The 22404-nt window shown below is 45.3% G+C and overlaps 1 protein-coding gene and 1 long non-coding RNA gene across 4 annotated transcripts in view; one reads left to right on the top strand and one right to left on the bottom strand.

The window, feature by feature from the left end:
• The window catches only part of LOC108232065, a 33826-nt gene extending 22575 nt beyond the window's left edge, over positions 1–11251 (top strand). The window contains exons 4-6 of one of the 3 annotated variants that reach the window (XR_005233480.1): positions 1355–1393; positions 6932–8165; positions 8380–11251. This is a non-coding gene — a long non-coding RNA (uncharacterized LOC108232065). Of the gene's footprint in view, positions 1–1354; positions 8166–8379 lie in introns of all 3 variants that reach the window. The other 2 variants (XR_005233481.1, XR_001808444.3) reach the window with 2 other exon arrangements.
• The window catches only part of LOC108232063 (acid-sensing ion channel 1-like), a 56709-nt gene that overhangs the window by 17969 nt on the left and 16336 nt on the right, over positions 1–22404 (bottom strand). The gene's annotated exons all lie outside the window — the stretch shown is intronic.

Here is a 22404-nt window from a genome sequence, read left to right as displayed (position 1 = left end):
GTTGTTCTCCCGCAAAGTTTGATAAAACGCTCGGGCAGCGGACAAATTACAATAAATTTTGAAAAATCTTGGAAGAAATTTCCCCCTTAAAGATGAGTCCTTTAAACAGCAACCCCAAAAAAACAAAAATAAAACAATGTTTTTGACAGTATAATTCTGTTCGGAGGAGCCATTTGTGCTTTTGTTGAGAGCTGTATTTCAAAGAATCAATTATTCTTTTTCTTTGTTCCACTTAATGCTTTTTTTTGGTCTCTGTGTGTGTGTTTGTGTGTGTGTGTGTAGTTGGGGAGGGCTCGTTGTGTTTTCTGTGACAGCAGATCGAGCCACCCCGTCGCGTGCCGCCAGAGAGAGAAAAGACAAAAAACACGTGCTGAAAATCGAATCAAAATCTGATTTACTCGTCCCATTCCACAGACAAAAAGCTGTTTTTGAATGAGCTTTTTTTGTTGTTGTTGTTTTTTTTAAAATAAATAAATCGTTATCAAAACAAGGGAGAACGAAATCCAAAATCGTGCTTTTCCTTTCAGTTGGAAGGGATTTGTTGGCGTCTGTGTTGGACTGACACCAGCCGGCGTCCTGCAGGAGCGGGGAAGGCAGGAAATCTCATTTTTACTGGCGCTCTCGAGCCAGGGGCAGGAAATGTTTTATTACCAGCACTGTTTAGGAGTAAAGACCGCCTGACAATCAAGGCAGACAAAAAACTTTGCGGGTTGTCTCTTTGACTAGATGAAATTCCACGTGATGGAGGAGCCTTCACTTGTGCAGATAAAAACAAAAACAGAGGAGGCTGAGTGTGTCTCTCTTAGCTTCATAAAGTTTGAAACTAAAACATGTATTTGTTGTAAAATGATTCCTGCTAATGCTTGTGCGTTCTGACTGTTATGGCTAAAAATCTGTGTCTAAAAAAAAGAAATAAAAATACATAAATCAGGTGCTTGGCAGCAATTTAAAATATTAAGGAACATAAAGTAGTGAAGCACTCAGGCGGCCTCTGCTGCATTCAAAATTTATCCTCCTGAAGATCAGCTCGTTTCATTTAATATTACCCCCTCAGTCAACACATGTTGAGCTTTGATTTACTGCCATGTTTAGTTTCTCTCCTTCAGTTTGGGGGAGGAAACCTGTAAAATGTGCTCGCTCTCTGCACATTTCCACCGGCTCGGGGCTTCTCGGAGTCTGGCGTCTGTCCCCCGTTTTCAGCAAATTTGCGGAACTGTCTGCAGAATCTCTACAGCGCTGCTTTTCTGAGCCCTAAACGTGACCTTTTATTAAAAAACGGTGAACTTAGAGCGGGTTCTGGCGGAAATCTCTAAATCTCTGACCAACTTTGTTTTTTGTGCTCCTTGATTTGCAGGCGACGCGGCAGAGAGGGGAGCACCGCGGACGCTACGCTGTGAGTTTTCATCTCTTTACCGCCTCTCCTGTTACAGATATCCACCCCGTCGGGAGTAACAGTTACCGTGGCGATCAAAGCCTCCGCAGCCTTTTCTGGGGTCCTGAGCCGCGTTCAGTAGGATGATAATGGTCCGGGTTAAAGAGCGCGGTTCATCATGTTTTAGTGACAGAAAACCTACAAATATTGATAGCACTAACCAGGCGAACCCAGTCCAGAAAAAAACCCACAAAGTAGTTCCTACTTGTAAATATTGTGAATGACTTAATTACTTAGCTTTTTGTGTATTAGTTTGTTCTATTTTAAGTCATTTGAACGGAATTTAAAATTGTTTTGGGTGATTCATGCACAGTTTTCTTTTACTTATTTGCAGTTATGGGGCGGGACAGTTCGCCCGCGTCCGTTATTAGATTTCTCCCATCGTTCTGCCAGCAGCTCAGACAGAGACTCAGCACAACGGATAGATTCAGGGATGCGGCCACCACTAACGCTAGAGCTTACATGATCTTAGTTAACGCAGCAGAACCTGCTTTGTTCAGACACTGTTTAAAAATCCATTCTGTGAGACTAAAATTAGAAGATGAATTCTCAGTCAGCAGCTTGGAGCGGACAGACCGGACATAAGGGGAGATAAACAATGGGACGTTTCCTGTGTCGTCCTGAACGTAGATCACCCTCAGGTGGATCTTATTGAACGGATTCTGTGGCTTCTGAAGGTAATGGTTGGGGCTTTAAAGTGGGAAATGAAAAGTGGCTTGAAGCTGACAAAAAGCTAAAAGAAAGTCATAAAAAGTGCTTGTTTTTAGAGTCTCGCATTAAAGAGAAAAATGACACCAATTTAAAATTATTATTCAAACATTGCAAAAATGAATAGGGTCTCTTTGGCATTTTGCACGATCACTTGGAAGTGTGACGTACCTAGAGCCAAGCACAGGAACGCCAACAAGGCAGGAAATAGAAAATACTGATAGTGTGGGGGGGAAATGGTCGAACAGCGGCCGCCTCTCGCTGCCAAGATAAGAAACTCTTTGAAGACTGTGTGACATCACTGTAAAGCTCGGGGGGGGGTTCTCTTGTGAAATGTGAGGTTCGAGTTCCCGACAGCCTCACTCCAGACCAAAAAACAAACGTGTTCTCAAACCGGTCCTCTGGTTAACAGAACTTGCTTCTTCTTCTGCTTCCATTTTCTCTGATAAACACTGAGACAGTAACCTCCTCAGGGTCGGCCACAGCTGGCCCCGCCTCCTTCTACCTCTCCAACCAAGGAGGTGACTCCGCCCACACAATCAGCCCACTTCACAAAAACTCTAAAAACAGGTCATTAACGTTTGAAATCTGAGAAATGGACCACAGGAGTGTTTTATGATGATGTTTAACTCAAAGAAAAACATGAAAACTCATTATTGTGATATTTCATCTCATTTCCCCTTCAAGCGGCGCCTGAAGCTCCAGTGGTCAGAGTACGGCCGAGTGTCGGAGTGCAGGGAGGGGGAGAGGAGGAATAAAGTCTCCAGCAGTTCACTTTGGAAGTGGCCCCGCTCAGACAAGCCGTTATTAGCCTGTCAGTACCGTTTGAGTGGCACCGACTGGATTGTTACCCAAAAAAACCCAGCTTCGGTCTGAGAAGATTTCACAGCAGTTCATGCAAACCATATTTTGCAGCGTGAGGTTTTGTGTAAAGAGAAGCTAATGGAGGAGCAAAGGCTATCAAACTTCTGAGAGTGGAGCCATTTCAACACGGCAGCCTTGGTCCTGGCCTTGCTCGGACTAGCCGTTAGCTCATCGATGTGTTCAGAATCGAGGTGGAAGAACAGGTAAAATATTAATTACTTTCTCCAAAGTCTGGACTGTCCCTTTAAATGCAGCAGCAGCAGAGCAGTTAGTGATCAAGTTTCAGAACTGAGAGGGTTTGTTTTGTTGATCCACTAACAGCTCGTGATGAAAAGACGACGCGTGTCTTCGTCTTTCAGGCAGATTTGAAGCAAATTCAGGCTACCTTCACGCTGCAGGCAAATGTGACCCAATTCTGAAGTCTTTGCCCCGACGTGACATAACTGATTTTTCATATCCGACCAGGACTTTTCAGTATGTGGTACTGAATCGGACACATAGCCGATGTGTCTCAAAGCGACCGCAGTGTGAACGTTCACCTCGGATGAAAGGACGGAGGTTCCTCAGGTCACTCTGCATCCACACAGGCAGCATCGTTAACATTTGGGCTCTTTTTTTCTTTCCCATTTGGATGGACAGTCAGCCCTGACTGGACAACATCTTCAGAATCAATAAACACACACCAACACTCGCAGCGTCCATATTTACTGCTGTAAACTCAGCGTGTGGAGTGTGACGTCACAGCTTCTTCTTTGCATCCGGGTCATTTCGGGGACTGGAGATGGTTCACGCTGGAGTCTGATGGAGGTCGTGTTTAAAATGGAATGTAATCAAAAAAACAGGAAAAAACCTCAGTTAATGTGTTTCTGTCTGTCGATGACAAACATTTTAGTTTGGCTTCGTATGGACAAAGAGACGTATAACAACATGTATGAAGTCTAATCAGGGACAGTGGAGGGGTTTGGAAACTGTTCGGAAAAAGCTCCAGCAAATAAAAAGTCATAAATATAATTTACAACACCGGCAGCTATTAACAGAGGAAAACAATCATTACAAGCCACGCAACTGATGACAAACTGATGGGAAAGTGATTTGCATCCGTGAACGCCGCAAATGGTTTTCTTCAGGTTCCTTGAACTGTTTTCCTATCAGGGAGGAAATGGACAGAATCTTTCTGCTGCTTGGTTTTCTGTCTCGCTTTTATTGGGAACTGTGGAAAATCCTGCGGAGAGCACAGCAAGTGAATAGTGTCAGTGAAAGTTGAGGGTCAGGCGTGCGCTACCTCAGAACAGGCTGAGGTTTCCATGGAGACCTAAAAAAAAGAAAAAAGAAAAAAGGAGAGGAGGGGGCTCCAAGAGCTCGTTTAAACAGAAATATGCTGTAATCCTAAAACACGGATCCTGCTTCGGCTTCATTCTTCGTCCAAAGCTTGCGGCGGCGCGCCTGCTGTGAGTTTAACTAGATTTTTAATATTTTCGGCGAGGGAATTATAAGAACATCTTGGAGAAAAACAACAAATACGGCGGCCACGTGCTGTCTGCGGGGTGACGGCCCGGGTCTGAGGAGGCGACTAACGAGAGGCGTCGCTCGAGCAGACGGCGTCGTCTTCGTAAAATCAAAATAAATAATGCAATCAAATGATGACTTGATGAGCGCCCGACTGCAGCAGAAATCAGAGAGGGTGCTATATATAGTCTGGCACGGCGCTCCGCTCAGAGCGGCGTCTGCATATCGACGTCTCTCGACGGCGGGAGGCTCCAGCTCCAACTAACGACAAAAACGCCTTTGAGTTGTGTCGAGAGCACCCGACTGCAGGAGTGAGGGGAACGCTATTCATTACTGCTTGAACATGGAGGAGTCGAAAAGAGAACAGGAAGTGGAGATTCTGGACGCCGCTTGGCCTTTCTCCTCAGTCCAGCCCTTTGAGTCCCATCCCGAGCTGGTTTCTCCACCTTCTCCACCCTCACATTCGGCCGTGCGCAGAATCCGTATTGCTGAAAAGCAGGAGCACCTCTACACCGCTCCGCGAGAAGTTCGGCTTTTGTTTCCCCGTCTCCCATCTTGCTTCTAGCGGTTTCTTTGAAGCCGTGTGTTTTTAATGATCTGCTGCCTCAGTGGCTCCTCAAAGCTAGAAGGTCCCGAGGCCATCCAAGTGCATGATGGGATTTAGGTTCCTCTCCTGCCCGCCAAACAAAACCAAGCTGCCAGAGAAAAGTGGACAGATGGAGGTGCAGCTTGTCCGTGCGCTCCGAACCTTTCCTTTGATCATCTGGTGTTTTTCACTCAAACACACAAAGGCACGTGCACGCCTCTGACCCGACACCTGACAGATTTCCTGCAGGGTGGTGCACACCACATGCTGCTGCAGCTACATACTAGTCACCGACAGATGATTACATGAAAAAAGAAAAAAAATCAAGTCATCACTGTCGGCACACATTTATCTGCTGCATCTAACCTACTTATTGCAGTCCTAAAGTATCCACCTCGAAAGGAAAGGCGTTATCAGTGCATTCCTTTTGTTCTATTATTTTGTGATTTATGAAAAACTCTTGCAGGTTGATGGGCTGAAAACGTTGATCCCTTGACACCGTTACCTGAACGTCTTGTATTTCGGCAGCCACTGATTGTTTTTGGGAGATTTGAGGAGTCTGAGTGTCATCACCAGGACTTCTCTGATAATGATATTTAAAAAAAAAAAGAGTGACAGAAGCCGGGGTTCTCACTGAAATATGTCCGACTGCAGACTTCTGCTAAAACCAAAGTAACATCTTTATAAACCCGTGTTTCTTTGTTTAATATATGCATTTTAAAAACTGGATCTCTTCTTTTTTTTTTTTTTTTTTTTAACTCAAAACGTTCATCACGTTCTGCGGATGAGTTTGAAATCTTTTGCGAGTAAGTATAATTACACAACGCTGACCCTTCGAGTCGAGTTTCCAGCTTGTTCCGCCCACGCACTTTCCCGTCTAATGCACTTTCTGTTGCATCGCGAATCAACTTCACCAGATTTTTTTTGCCGTTTAACAAGCCACCCGAACTTTGCCCTGCACAAGGAAGAAAACGTGTTTTTTTCTTTAATCAGTAAATTGAGACAGAAAGAAAAAGAAAACTGCTAGAAGTTAAAGCAGAAGCCAATATGTTTGAATCAATCGTTTGCTTTTCTTTTTACTGAGGTCTGGTGTTTCGTTGCCTAAACACCAGACCTAAACCACATTCTACAAAAAAAACATGGATAAATATTTAAACTGCCTGATATTAAATGTGGTAGCTCACTGGGCTGCCACTGGTGAACAGAATTGGGGAGAGTCTCAAAACGGTTCTTAGCTTCCTTGCTTGAGTCAGAGAGGCTAGCGGTCTTGTCGCTTGAGTTTTGAACATATTCAAAAGATTCTTTAAAAAGCCCTCAGCTGATCCAACATGTTGCTGCCAGAGTCCTGATGAGACTTACAAGGAGAAATCAGATTTCTCCAGTTTTAGCTTCTCTCCGTTGGCTCCCTGTCAAGAATTTAAATCTTACTCCTGCCATGCAAAGCTGTCAGAAACCAAGCTCCATCTTATTTTAAAGATCTTTTTGTTCCATATTTTCCTAACGGAGCACTTTGCTCTCAGACTGCAGGTTTCCTTGTGGTTCCTAGAGTCTCTAAAAGTAGAACAGGAGGCAGAGCTGTCAGTCATCAGGCTCCTCTCTGGTGGAACCAACTTCCTGTTTCTGTCTGTGATGCTGACACACCGTCTACTTTGAAGACTTTCCTTTCTGATAAATTCTATAGTTAGGGATGGTTTGGGTTTCCTGAGCTCTCCCTTAGCTCTGCTGCTATAGGCTCAGACTGCTGGAGGACAAACTGACCACATTTCCTGTCTTTGTTTGCTTTACTGGAATTATTTCTACCACAAACATGTTTTTCTTTGTCTTTCTTCCAACAGAAACTCTACCTGGACGAGTCATTCTGTGATGTCTGTGTCTCTTTCCTGTCCTCTCAAACCCCAGCTGGTCGAGGCAGATGGCCGCCTGTCCTGAGCCTGGTTCTGGTTCTGCTGGAGGTTTCTTCCTGTTTAAAGGAGGTCAATCCTTTCCACAGAGGCGACAGTGGAAAGGAATGACCTTCTTTTAACAGCATCCTGTACTGCTCAGGCTGGGCGACTGCAACAAAGTGAAGATTCAACACAACCTGCTGGCTTCCTTAGACAGATAACCTTCACTAATCAGCTTTTTATAATGTGTTTAAATGTTTTTGCACAGCGCCCTGAGACGACTTTTGTTGTGATATGGCGCTGTATAAATAGGCTGAATTAATTGAATTAAACATGTTTAAAAAGAAAGCTGTGTGGCAGATTTTCCCTTCTGTAAAGTCATTGTTGCTGGCGTCTCCAACCCACTTCAGGAACACTGGAGCTGTTTTCCCTCCTCTGACAGAAAGCATCCAGGACTGATGTACAGGTGTAACAACCACATCAACGATTAGAAGAACAGCTCCAAATCTGCCTGTCTGCACTTCAAAACGTGTCCTCCGGTGGATTAAATCCTAAACGAGGGGGCGGCTGCCGAGGTGGGTGACGAAATAATGTGCACGGCCAAGAATACAGTTTCCCAAGCTGCGTACACAAACGTAGGGCATGGTTTTCAAAAACTGGGCTAATCAAAACACGGCCACAAGGCTTGCCGGTCATTTGGTCGCAAACGCAAAGTTCTGTGAGATGGCAACAAAAACTCTGCCTATTTTGAGTCCCCAACTAGTCTTCAAGAGTCTCAGCCCGCTGAGATACCACCTTAAGTTGTAGGACAAAAGAGCTCTTCCTAATGTCAGCGTTTGAGTGGCTGTGAGTCGTTCCTGTGACCCTGTTAGGACTGGTGACCTGTCCTGGGTGAACCCCCCACCCCCCACCTTGAGAAACAACAAGGAGGTAAAGAAGGATGGTTTAAAGTGACATGGATACCAAAGGAGCCCATTGTGTTGTCAGTGTGATCGTGAGCCAGAATCCGCTCGTTTTGTGCTTTCTTACAGGAAATGGACAGATGTCGCCGTCTCACCCCGAAAACGGACTCGCCTGGACGGCACACTGACATTCACGAGGCACATCTCCAGGACGGAAGCGCCCAGGGGCCTGAGAAACCACATTTTACAACTTTGATGTTCGACGCAGGGACCGCTCACAAGAGGTGCGTTTTTAAATTTACCCTCAAATATCCCAAAGCTGCAGCTGGATAATGAATCGCTTTCAAGGTCTGTTAATGACTTTGACCGAGTACGGAAAACTTACAAAAAAACAAAGTAAAGACAGAGTTGATTGGTGGATGAGTAGGAACATTAAAGTGTATACATGTATAGTAGTAAACAATGTGTGTGTGTGTGTGTGTGTGTGTGTGTGTGAAGGGATGAATGACAGACAATGTAAAGCGCTTTGAAGAACCTGGCTGAGGTTAAAAAAGAAGAAAAAGGAGCACGTTTCAAGCTCATCAGTCTGCTCTCGTTTCATTTGAGCAGCCTGACAGTTTTTCTTTAATAAATATTATCTAAAGGTATAGGGGCTTTTCAGCAGCTTTCATCCTGTCTGCCTTTTTGTCTTCTCGGCTGCTCTCAAAGTGTCTCCGTTCCCCCCTCAGCTCCTCATTATGCATGCTCCCTTTTCTCTGCCGTATCTGAACCTGAGCAGCCCACTTCCACAGAGTGGGACTCATTTGTCTGTCTTCAAATGCTAATGGTACACATAATGAACGCCACTCAAAATTATCTCCCCGCGCTGATATCGGCGTATAATTAAAACAACTCTGTCCTTAATAAGGTGTCAGAGGCGATAACGCAGGGCGCTGATAACCCTTTAAAAAGACAAACACACACACACACACACACACACACACACACACACACACAGACACACAGAAACGTTCAATCACTCCCTCAATGCGAAGCAACAATAGACGTCTAATGAGTGAGACCATCAGGCCCAAAGTCATTCCTCTGTTTAAAGACAAATGCTCTAATTGCTCAGTGGCCTTAAACAGGAAAGTTATTGTCTTTAGTTATTAACTGTTTAAATTAACCTTCAGAATGCACATGTACTGTCAGCGCGCTTAAACAAGTTTTACATCGTGTTAAAGCTAACAGCGTGAGTACTGGTTCTGCACTCACACCACTGTTTCTACGTTTGTTTACGTTGTGCTGTTTTAGCCATTCGTACATCAAAACGTTCGGCTCTTTCAGGAAATTTCTGCTTGTTGTAACTTTCATAATTCTCAAAAATATTAAACTTGATTTATAATATTTCTCTCATAAAAATACACTGAGTTTATGAAATCTACTTCAGCATTCTTGCTATGTTTTTGTCTCCTTAAGCTACTTTGAGGTAGTCTGTTGCTGCTTTTAGCCCCTAGTTAGCTTTTTGATCACTTTAGCTAGCCTCTTGCAGCTTCAGCTTTTAGCTACCAGTCTGCTAATTTTAGCTTTTAGCTAGTCTGTTACTACATTTAGCTTTTAGTTGACATTTTGCTACCTTTAGTCTTAGCTAGTCTGTTGTTTCTTTTAGCTCCTAGGTAGCTTTATGATCATTTTAGCAAGTCTTCTGCTATTTTCAGCTTTTAGCTACCATTCTGCTAGTTTCAGCTTTTAGCTGGCCTTTTGTTACTGCTAGTTTGGTTTGGTTTATTTCTCACATAAGCAGAGCGGCTGCAGTTATTGCTCTATTATTGCTGATGAAGGAAACTCAGAGAGATGAAACCATCATTAGTCCCAGACACAGCCTCATGTTTTCATCTCTCCGAGTCATTCCAGTGGTGAAATAAGAAGCTTTGGAGGAAACCTGAGTGTGCTACAGGGTCGAGCTCCTCCTGTGAAGCTCCAACAGGAGAGCCTGAGTTAGTGAGACACCCTGCTCCAGCAGCACTTTCGTTATCAGACTCATTTCCTGTTCTGTTAATTGAGCGCAGAGGGTTTATTGAGGCGGCGGGCTGGGAGGGCGGTGGGATCAGCGGGTTCCTGCGGGGGCAGACAGCATCACCTGCAGACAGTGGACACCGGCGACAGGCCGGGAATAACAAGCTGCCGACGCCACTTCGAACAGGTGCATCCCCTTCGTCCCCGAGGACACAGAGGAACCCGGAGCCCCGGCTTCAAGCTCTGCTCGACTTATCAGGGGGGAACCAGCAGGGAGTGAACACTAAATCAGTTTCGCTTTTTAGATCCACCTGTCAGTGCGAAGTGTGGCCACACACACACAGCCGTGACTCATGTCCTCTCCTCCGGCTCGTAGTCTCAGCGTCGCTCAGATGAGTGGTTTACCTGATGTCACTGCGAGGCAAAATGACTCATGGCCTTCATTCAGTTTCATTACACAAAAGCGAGCATCTCACAATCAGATTTGCTCCAACTGTGTGGGAAGGAATTCATCCGTCGTCTAAACGCGCCTGATACGCTGTAATGAAATTAAAACAGAAACGTTCCCTGCACTTGATTCACATTGATGGGAGGCGATCCATCCCACTCACCGCATCTGAATATCAATAAAGTCGTATTTATCCACTCCGCAGCCATTCGGGCTCGTCACATCTGACACTCGAAGCAGAGAGCTACTGTGAGCTTAGGAAACGGAGCGGCCCGAATATGACGCCCTGCGGTGTTCTTTTTAACCACCCCCACCATGACAGGTGTGTGTGTGTTCGGTCGATTTTAATGAAACTCTCAGAAAGTGAGAACTGGATGCACGTCTACAACTGACGTACCTTTAGAGTCGACCCGATTCAAGATGGCCACCACAGCTGTTTTTACAGATACCAAGCTGAATTTAAGTGCGGTAGGAGCTGAGGGTCATCCCAAACGAGCACTCCGAGCACCAAGCGATCAGACAAACTCTTCCGATGTCCCGTGAGATCGAACAGAACCTTCTTTTTTTTTTTTCAAGATTTGATCTAAACAGCGATAAAGCTGCCATTTCACAACAGGAAGAGATGATTTTTGTTACAAACTGTCCTGAAAGGCAGCGGGTGATATGGATTCCTTCAAGAAATGTTCATCTTTATTACCGGAAAGTGTAAATTTATCGTGAATTTGACATTTTAAATAAAATAATGTAATACTGCATGTTTTCCAGCTGCTTTGTTTGGGTTTTACTGAAAGACTAAAGTTAGATTTATCTGTTTTTCTGCTGTTTAAAAAGGTTGTTTACTATAACCGCATTTTTAAAATAATTATTGACTGTAAAATAATTTCATCTGCACTGTCATACCATCATCAAGTTTTATATTTTTACACATTCAGGCAACCACAGCTGAGGTAAAATACTAAAGATTTAAATAAAACGCTGTAATCTGTTTCACGTTTAGTGTTCTTTTTAACTGAAAGATTTATTTGTTTTTGTTGTTTAAAGGTTGTTTACCATAAATATAATAATATAGATTTATTATCCCCATAATTTAGCAAAAACAAAGAACAGTTTTTAGCTGTAAACGATAGATAAACCAAACATCCTGTGTCATACGTTGTCAAGGTATATTTACGGTGTAATTAATGCAACCACAGCTGCTGTTATTTTACCATAACCTCCATATTTAAAGGTTGTTTTTTAGTGTGAGCTGAGGGTTGGACCACATGTTGTTTATGTATTTGTTCGCTCACAACAAAGAGAAAAAAGGACAAAAGCAAACCTGATTAAATGCTTTCCCATCCACCCAAAGCTGTAAGTTCAGTAAACTCTTGGTGGATTTTACCGGGACACGTCAGGTCCGTCCCTTCAGCTCCGGTTCTGGTGCTGAACCGCTTTTTAAAAAAAGTATCGGATCGTTCTGAAAATAATGAGCGCTGCAAAGAAGGAGCCAAAGCAGCACGGAAGTCAGCCGTAAATGAGAAGTGTTTCCTGAACGGAGCCGCGGGGGCACTGCAGGTACAGGTGGTATTTCACTGTCGGCTCGTTCCTTCAGCTCAACGACCCATTCCACTTTACATCTTTAGATAAGTACGGGAGCAGAAAACAGCTGGATCTGCTACGATTAACTGTGAGGTGATTTTGGAGGGTCACTGTTGGAGAGTTAAAAGAAATTCACGTTTGGTTTCAAAGAGAAAATTCCGAGCTCAGATAACGATGGAGGTAAATAGGAGTTTGGATGTGTGCGATCTGAACTCTGGGGAGGATTTGAGACCAATAGCAGTGAGCAAAAATGCCCGTTTTCTGATGAATCAATTATATGAGGAGTGTAAAGTTTGGGGGAGGAAGAAGAGTTTGTTTGCAAGAACATTTGTGAAGTTTAGACCGCTCAGACCTGACGGGTCAGGTAAACATTCTATGGTTAAAAACCTAAAAATAATTCATATAACTAAAACTGGGATTGTGTAAAAAGAAAATGTAATTAATTTTAAAAGCAAATTCCAGCTCTCTGTGACCCGTTTGATCCCGAGCGCTCACTTTTAACAAAAACCCCTCACTGTTGTAGACGTTCTTTTGGATGAAAACTTCATCTACTTTGTAGAACGTGCTGCTACCAGGGCTGCGAGAGAAGCAGCAAATCAAAGACTGATAAAAAAAAACCCAGATGAACAGTAAAAAGGGTGCTTCAGTGGTTCCTCATCTGCACCCCTTGATAACTTGTTTTCTCAAGATGACATCATGAAAACAAATATTTCACTATGCCCCCCTACCAGCCTTCTTAATTAAAGATCCCCTTTCCAGAAAAGACCGGAGCAGAAACACCGTCACAATTCCCAAATACCAGACAGGCTTAGTCAAAAGGAACAAATCTGACAAAATGTAATTATATCGTTCTCTGTAGAGGACAGTAAGCTCACACAAGAGCAGTAAATACCCGCAGTAAGTCTGTTTAATCTCCCCGACACTTTCAGCAGGATAACGGTCTTTACTCACGGCGGCTCCGAAGATATTACTTTCCTAACCAAGTGAGTTAATGAGCAGATTTATTTTATTTTTTTTAGTTTTCTATTGTTACTTAGCACTTTTCCCACCCATTTCTGGCTTCTTCTTTTTTTTTTTTTTTTTTTTTTGCATCTAGAGGTCATCAAATCATCTTTTTTTGGCTGCCCTTCGGTACAGCACCTTCAGTTTTTTTTTTCTNTCTGGCTTCTTTTTTTTTAACTTCCTTCCGTCACCGCCTAAATGTCTTTCTACCAGCCTGAACGTCGGTGTGTTTTCTGGCAGCGGACGCAAGATGTCGCAGCCGTAAAACCGTTCAAAAAACTCCGGCAAGCAGGGGTTTAAACAGGCTCCAGGACGCCGACGACGGTGCCGCAAAGACGCAGCAGTCGGGTGGAGGAAACCTGCTTCACATCCGCCAGCAGACTCTCATTTGTTTGTGGACGCGTTTAAAAAAAAAAAAAGGGAAAAGAGAAGAGAGAAAATGTTTCCTGAACTCAGGCAAACAGCAGAGCCATCGCTGGTTAACTGATTAGCAAAGTAATTGCAGTGGAAATGCCCCTCTGAGGTTGGAATATATATATATGTATATATATTTATGTATATAAATACAACAGTGCAATGGCACATCCAGGAAATACTAATCAGTCTCCAGGCTGATCTCCCAGGAGGCTGCTGCCTGCTGCAGGACGTGCTTTCATCTGTGCTCAGGTCTCTGTTCCTGCGTCTCCGAGTACGTCTCCGTTTAATCTTACAGGCTGGAGACGAACGCGTCCCACTTTCCCCTCCGCTGGTTCGCTCCTCTGGTGGTGAGGATGTGAGGAGGGGGGAATCAGGGCCAGATCTTCCTGCGCGTCGAAGGCACGACTCGTGACGCCGTAAGACGCAGAGACAGCCTTCCCCGCTCCAAACTTCTTTCGAGTGCTACAACCTTGTTTTTTGGCGGAAACGGCGCCCCCGGCTGCCTTTCGTCCCTTCTTTGTCCTTGTCTCGCGCCTGCGTCGCCGTCCTTACCTGCGGACACTGCGGCCTGCGTCCTCACCTGTCACTACAGCTGCTCCCATCTGTCGTTTCTCACCTTGTCCTGCCCTGCGTCCATCTCGCCGACCTCGGTGCACACAGAGACCCCGTCTGTCTGCACTTACACACACACACCTACACACACACTCCCAAACATAACAGAGAGAAAGACGGTTGAAGCCGGCAGCTGCCTCGCTCCTGCTTTCACCCTGTGTGTGTGTGTGTGTTTGTCCCTGTTTGCACTGTGGCAGGATTATTCGATTGTTTACAGCTTTCCTCCTTGTCTGCTATCAATCAAGCGTGTTTGCGGAGCTCGTTCCCCGACAAGGTGGGATTTCTGCGTTTGTGTGCGTTCCTGCGCAGTAACGGGCCCCGACTTTAAAAACACACGCTCACAGAAGCCACGGCTCGTTTTGGGTGACACACAGCGGCTTCGCTCGCAGCCTGGTCTTCATTAACTTCAGTGGTTTCCTGCAGCCTTGTTCTATCAAATAAAAGAACTTACATTCAAGTTTGACAAAACGTTGTGACGCCATGTTTGTGTTGGGTAACGTTGATCAGCTGTGGCAGAAGTCCCGATTCTAAAAGTTAATCAGTCATAGACGTGCATTATACAGTGGTTCACAACAACATTATCGCCCGCCTTTCAGCGGCAGGTGAGAAGAGTAACCCCGAACGTGACGCAGAAGAGCCTCGAGAAAAAATCCAAACACGGAGAAGAAACGGTGAAAAAGAAGAACAACACAAGAATCGCGAATACAAAGAAGTAGTAGTACGTTGAAAACCTGGGAGTATAAATACACAGAGGGACGAAACGTCAAACAGAAGGCAGGCGTGAGGAGAGAGCAGAGAGACAGATCAATGAAAAAAATATCACAGAACTAAAGAAATGAAACAAGACAAGATGGCAGAAAGTAAGACGACACTCTCGAAGTCAACACGACGATTGCACGACTGCACAGACCACGACAGGCTGGGATGAGAGGAGAAATTACACGCTCCTTGTCTGACTTAACACACATCAAGCAGGGTTAGCAAAGGACATTTGCATTTTATTGTGAAAAGCCATTCATGTTTCCTTCTGAACCATTCGGAGTTAGACGCTGTCGGGGTTTTGCTGTTTCACTGCTTCGACTCGCCTCCTCTGTGTTTGAAGCTCACCTGAGACGGGAGGAGGAGGTGGAGGAGGAGGAGGAGGAGGAGGAGGAGGAGAAGCAGGAGAAACACGAACCAGTTCAGTTGACAGACGTTTTGTCGCCTAAATATGACACGGCTGCCTGATCTGTCGGCTGATTTGCTGAGTTCTTCCATCACGAACCTTCGCCGTGTTTGGAAGCAGCAACACGTTACGTACTTTCATCTATCACACCAGAACGTGGGCCTTTTTTCGGCCACAGCTGCCTAAAAGAGAGACAAGGACACACCTGTGTATCCTCCTCTAATAACCCTCCTCTTGTCTTTCTTCTGCAGCTGCTTTTTAGGAAAAAGGAAATTAAAAAAAAGAAGTGATGAGATCGATTTTTTTTTGGAGGATCTCAATCAGGACAGAGAGGCGAAAAGGAAATGAAGAATGTAAAAAAGGAGGAGAGCTCGTCTTTGTCCTTCCTGGTGAGTTTCACCTGTCCCTCCGATTTATGAATTTATGAGGAGTTGTGTTTATTTTTGCGAGTCTCTCCTGGGTCGCCCTCATCCTAACAGAAGAGGAGGACAGGAAGCCATTTCTGAGGAGGTACATCGTCTATACATGAACCCAGAAGGATATAAAACAAACTGCATGGGCTCCAGCCTTGTTCCCATGGTTTCGGCCGGTCCTTTGCAGAGCATTAAAGGGATTGTGGGAACCTGAAAGGAAAGACGCCTCGGGGTAATAAACCCCCCTCCTGTAAGGCTTTTCAGAAGCCGGTGCAGCCTGTATTCCACCTGGCTCCAGTTCTTGGAGGATCGGTCGCTGATTAGTCTTTAACCTCCCGCCTGTGTTTGACTTCAGCAGCTTCAAAATACAGTTTGGCTTTTTGCATTTTGAACCAGGACACCTGCGTTCGGATCCATTCTTGAACAACAAATTGAAGTCGTGGCACTCCTTGAAGGAATCCACAGCAGTTTTTAGAAGCATCAAATGCTGAGAAAGTACGGAGTTATATCCATTTAGTTCACCAGATCGGCTGTGATCCACTCAGAGTCTGAGTTGGGGACGACTTTCAGCCACATTGAGTTTTCGCTCAGTGTCTGTAATTACCATTTTTCTGTTTGCTAAGCTCGATTAGCTGCGGCGACCATCTTGAATCAGGTTTCTTTCTGAGAGCTTCATTAAAATCTGCTTAGTGGATCTTGAGTTATCGCTCTAACAAACGCGCACACAAGCAAAACCGTCACTGCCCGCCTTTCTGAGGACAGCAGCCATTTCTTTAATTACCCCACGCAGACAACCCTGCCTCTCAGGAGCTCCTGGAAGACAACATTTATGCTGATCTGGGGTGGAAGCAGAGCCGAGGAGCTCCTTCCTCCTCCCGGACCCCGGCCAGCAGCCTGCAGGCCCGCCGTCGGTCCACACAGAACCTGGGACTTCAAGTCACCTGCACTAATCCCTCCAATAAATAAACCATGTGCACAGCGGCGCAGCCAGCCCGGGCTATTTTCAGCCCCGCTGTCCTGTCCTGCTCTGAAACGTCTTCATGAAAGAACTGTTTCCTGCTCCCGGGGACACGGAGCGCGCTCAGACAGCATCGCCGATCCATCATGACGCCTCCGAGACGCTGTGTGTAGCTAAATCAAACAGGAGCGCTGCCATGATGAGCGGATTTATTACAAATTATTTAAGTCGGCGTTCAATTTCTTTTTGCTAAGGCAGTGCAAAGGCAGACGTGGATGTCAGTGTGCCGAGGCAGCTGGTTGATGTTTGGATGTTTGCAGATGATTAATCCAACGCAGCTTCACATGAAAATGTAATAATCTCTGCTGATCTCCCTCGTGCACGGTGTAAAACTGTGACAGGGCTTTCATATCCAGGATTAGGCTCCTTTATGAGCACCGCTGACCCGTGTAATGAGTTAATAATTAGTGGTTAGAGGTGGTCAGCACTAAATAGCCCTTCTTCAGCACAGTGGGGTAAATATTAATATAATCCACCCCGAGGATGTTCCTAAATCCATAACTGGGGCTTTGATGCATGTTTATTGTCTCGAACTACATTTGCTTCATCTAATTTCTTTCCTTTTCTTTTTCTTTTTTTAATTACCCGCAACCAAAAGTCAGGCGATAAAACACAAACACCTAAAAGAAAATGAGCCGACAGCTTTAACTACTGGAATCAGAACGTTTTATGAACCGCTGGGCGGACTTTAATGAAACGTACAGAAATGAAACACTTAGACAGCATGTGTTCACGTCAGGGACCGGAAACCGAAGGATCTGTCACAGCATGTCTTAGGGATCACTCACGGCTACCGTCACACCAAAATCTCTGCTCAGTGACTCTAAAAATGAGTTGTAGACAACTGTGTGCTTTCTTAAGTAGCTGTGGCAGCCATCTTGAATCAGAATGAGTCCAAAAGGTAATCAGTAAAATCTGTCACGTTTTTTTTTTTAAAGATATTTTGCAAACAGACGTTATTCTCAACTTAAAGGAACATTTCAAACAAAATCCTGAGGGCTCTGTTAGCCGTCACAGTATGTCCGGCGCATCACTGACAGCTAGCATCAAGCAAAAGTTCAGATCAGTGTCTTTAAGAAATGGCTGAGTTACAGACAGTTTTGTGTTTGATAGGGTAACTGTGGCGGCCATCTTGTAGCAGGCTTCGCCATGCCCCTCCAGTGCTCCAACAAGCAGCAATATCCTCAGAGTTTGGAGATTTTGGGCTCGTCCTACGAAACTCCTGCCTCCACGTTTATCACCCCACAGAGCGGGGAGCCTGTTGACATGTTGGAGAGCCGTACGCAGAATCGAAAAAATAAAACGATTAAATAACTGAGGCTGCGGAGAGAGTCTCTCGCTTCGTCTGTGTAAACACACACACACACGTGTGTGTCCTGTTGATTTGATGCGTGCAGGGGCCATCCCACACACTGAGGAAACAGACTGCTCACTTGGTGGCAAGCTGAGCCACGCACCGGGAGGATGAAGCGGAGGGTTTTAGGCTAATATCTTAACAACAGGGACAGCTTTCATTACGGACTCTACTGAACTTTTTGTTGGACTCACGTCCTGCAGAACAACGTTCAAATTAGATAAAAAAGGCAGATTTTACATCATCTTCATTTTAAAAAGGACCTGCTCCATCAGAGCCTCCCCGTTAACGAGCGAGGTCCACAGGAGGATTGTCTTTTGTTTTAGGCGTTTCTTTCTCTTTCCAAACTGTGACCTGCATGTCGATGTACGCACCAAACCGTGACTCGGGTGTAGCATTACTGCACATCCACAGCCGAGGAACTTTTCAACTCCCTCCGATTGAAAAGGGCCGCCTCAGCTAATCGATCCTCGTGAGCCCAAAAAAACGATTATACTTCACTCAGTGTTACCGATGTGGAGCTAAGAGTTGGTGTGGTAGTAGCTGAGAGTCTTCCCCTGAAACATACTGAGCTCCAAGCATTTCTCATGATAAGATGATTTTAGTTTCTAACTCCAGCAGGTGATTTTTCAGTTTCTTAAAGCAAAAAAAGCTCATGAACGGGGACGTTAAAAGGGGTGTATCATGGGAGCAAATAAAAAAAAGAAACCCAAGGAGACGGGAATAAAGAGTGAGAAGTGAGGCAGAAACAGGAGGAGGGAGCGTGGCATGAAAGCATAATGAGCACCGTCGTGCCCACGGGAGTGTGGGTGTGAGGAGTTTACTGCGCAGGAGACGGGATGAAGGGCAAAAGCAGAAAGCCGTCTACGAAGGGAGGCGGAGAGGCCGGAGCAGGAGGAGAGGCACCGTCACTGAGAGCATGTGGCCGGCTCAGGAGTCCGGCTGTGAACAGCAGCTGCTCTGACCCAAATAAAAACCTCTGGCTGATGTCGGCTGGCTGCTGTGCTTCACATCTGTCGTTTCAGAACATCTTAAAAAAAAAAAAAACCCCGAGGAAAAGCAAACCTCAAGAACGTTCCCGTCGGCTGAAGTCTGGCTTTGTTTCCGACTCCTGCTGTGACTGAGGCTGTAGGAGAAATGTGAGCGCCCCGTCCTCCTCGGGAAAGATCCTCCAAGAACTCGAGCACACGAACTCAACCGCGGCCGAGATTTGACACACTGAAGCTCTTTGCTGTGCAGCTGATGTCCTACAGTCTAACAAAAACTGCCCATGAACCTGAAACCTGGGCTGTGGATCCAGTGAAGAACAGAGTTCGTGTTCCAGACACACAAGTGGCCTTTGGACCACCTGCATCTGGCCCCTGATGTCCTTAAATGAAAACAGAACTCTCAGAATTCTCTGAAGGCGTGCATATCGCCCACCTTGTGTAATCTGTTGGCACTCAAAGAATGTGTTACGGATAGCTTTCGGCTACTATCAGACCAAGTTTTAGCTCAATATCTGTAAAATTTACAGAGTTATAGCCAGTTTTGTGCTCACTAATGTCAATCACCTGCGGCAGCCATCTTAAATTAGGGTTGGCACTTCAGGAAGTACCTGCAGACGTGTCATTAAAATGCAGCTAGGAAGTACGGAGTTTACTCAGGAAGCCGAGTTAAACACGGTGCATCGAGTTCTGAGCATGTCGGCCCTAAACAGCGACACGCGGCCTGCAAACGGTGGCATCCACTGACGCAGAGGATCTCCACGCCGTCTCCTTCTCCCATTTCGTTGGTGAAAAAATTTACAAATCGAGACGTGACGGCTGCGATCAGAGAGGAGAAATCACACAACAACGCAGTGAGCCTGGAGCCACCAAACAACACGGCTGTCAGACTCCGACTCCGACAAACAAACAAAAAAAAAGGGCCCAAGCATCCGCCCAAGAAATCAGCCTCTTGCTTGGTTCCCCTTTTTACTGCAGTCGTCTGCTGAGTGCGTCTAAAAACCAGCAGGAGTTCGCTGTCAGCACCAAAAAGAAATACCTCAGAGTCCAATTAGCAGCGATGATTCTCCTCAAAACGTTAAGGAGCGCTGGGAGCTGCTGATCACTCTGCTGCAGCGTTTGTTCGCCACTCAAGGAGGTGTTCTGAGCGAAGGAGCTCCGACCCTCCGCTGTCCGAAACCCCCTCTGGCTCGTGAGCCGGTTGCTGACACGTTCGCGGGGAGCAGATGACCCTCCGCTGGTTTTTCTGGAACATTTTCTGCAGGAGTCCCACTGACAAACAGCCTCAGTCAGGGCGCTTTCATTCAGCCGCCGCTTCTTCTTCTTCTTTTTCTTTTTTGGCTTTTCACAGAAACTCCACTAATCATGCTATTAAATCAAAAATAACAGTATTTTTCAAACATTCAACCTCTATGTTTTCACCTTTAATGATGAGCTGCAGACCTGTTTTTTTTATTCCCGCAGCCCTTGAACCGAATGAAAAGAAAACTTACTAAAAGCGTTTGAGCTGCAAACCAATATTTTCACCCGCTTTCATCAGCCATCATAGTTTGTAACACAATGCAGCATGTTTGCTAGACTAAAAGAAAAAAAAAACAACCTTTTCAGGCAAAAGACGACATTGTGTTTGAGAAAACTAGCAGGACTTGCTGCCAACTGGGATGAAGGTGAAGGAAATAATCGTGTTTTATTATAAAAGTAATCAAACCCTGGCAGCTTTAACAGCGGAAACGCCATGAAAGCTGAAAGTTTGTACATATTGAAAGAATTATATTAAACTCGTTTACAAAACTGCAAACCACATTAGGAAAAGTTCATTTGAAAATAAAAAACAAACAAACACGTAAGAAAACTAACCAAATTTGAAGATTTTCAGCCTAACTTCAAATGTTTAACGAGCTGTTTGGAGGAGTATAAGTTCAGTGGTTTAAAACAAAAAAAAAGAAACCAAAGTTTACTTTTCAAAACTATATTCCTGATTCATTGTTGGGGTAAATAAAATGTTTGCTGGTTGATTCCTTGGGTTAATTTTAGGTTTAGGCTCTCTCCACAGCAGATCTTCACCCTACATTTTGTCCATCATCCATCTTCTACTGCTTATCACTGGTCGTGTCGTGGAGGCTACAGGTCCAGGAGGGAAACCCAGACCTCCCTCTCCTCAGCAGCTCCCTCCAGCTCCTCCTGGATGATCCCAAGGCGTTCCCGGGCCAGAGAAGATACATAATCCCTGCAGCAAGTTCTGGGTCTGGCCCGAGGTCTGTTCTCAGTGGGACCTGATCAGAAAACGTCTAAATGGAAGCGTCCAGGAGACACCTTAATCAGATTAACCACCTCAGCTAACTCCTTTCGATGTGGAGGAGCAGCGGCTCTACTCCGACCTCCCCCCGGATGACGGAGGTCCTCACCTTATCTCTAAGGCTGAGCCCGGCCGCCCTACAGAGGAAGCTCATTTCAGCCTCTTGTATCCAGGATCTCGTTCTTACAGTCATGATCCAAACCTCATGACCACAGGTGAGGGTTGGAACGTAGATGGAGCAGTAAATCCAGAGCTTTGCTTTTCGACTCAACTCTTTCTTCACTGCGACTGATGGGAGCAACGCCCTCATTACCGAGGAGAAGGCCCCGATCTGTCGACCCTAAAGCCAGTTTATGTTGCCAGGAATCAACATGGTCAGGGGCCGTCCCTCGGCTGCCTACAGGGCACCTGATCTCAACGGTGGTGGGCCCATGTGGAGGTGGATCCTGTTTCTGTCTCGGGCTTGGCCCGGTTGAGCCCCAGGACCAATTCAACAGTTATCTGTTTAAGCAACACGTGTGTCTCTGGGAGGTTTACACTCTTTGCATGTTCCGTCCCGATCCGATCTGTGAACGGCGACTCTTCCCATCACTTTCACGGGCCCGTCTGGATGAAATGTGAGGAGGACCCGTGCGTGAATGGGTTTGCAGATGAAGCCGTTAATCTGATGGGTCTCACCTTCAAAAAGAGCCGAATGCAACTATCAGCTGATGTCACTGTGCAAAAAAATACTTTCTTGTTCTACTGAAAAGAAAAGTTCTTAGCAAGAAGAAATCTACAAACCTGGCTCGAAAACAGTGTAACTTACATTTACGGATCATTGTATATTTTCCTTGACAAGAGAGACCGTTTGCCAAAGAAAAATTAAAACAAACAAATAAAAAAAAAAAAACACGATTGCTTGTCAACCTTTTAAACTTTTTTTTAAAAAAATCTGATCCTTGAGGCATTTTGCATTTTTTAGTTTTTCCTTTTCCCTGTAATTTAAAAGATTTATTCCTAAAAAAATAAATCAATCAATAGAAATGGGAAGATCTGATCCTACTCATGCATGCAGGAACTGGATCAGCGCTCGTATCGCGAGCAGCCCGTCTTTTTTACTCGGGTTTGATGTTTCCGCAAAGATCGGTCGGCCGGGAAGGGAAACACCTCCCTCCTCGTTCGGGGAGCACAGAGGAGCTGGAGAGATTAACAATGGCGCGCATCAAAGAGGCTCTTCAAAGGAAGCGTGCTCTGCGG

This window comes from Kryptolebias marmoratus, linkage group LG8 (assembly GCF_001649575.2).
Source record: "Kryptolebias marmoratus isolate JLee-2015 linkage group LG8, ASM164957v2, whole genome shotgun sequence".
NCBI lineage: Eukaryota > Metazoa > Chordata > Actinopteri > Cyprinodontiformes > Rivulidae > Kryptolebias > Kryptolebias marmoratus.
This window is presented reverse-complemented; position numbering and strand designations above follow the sequence as displayed.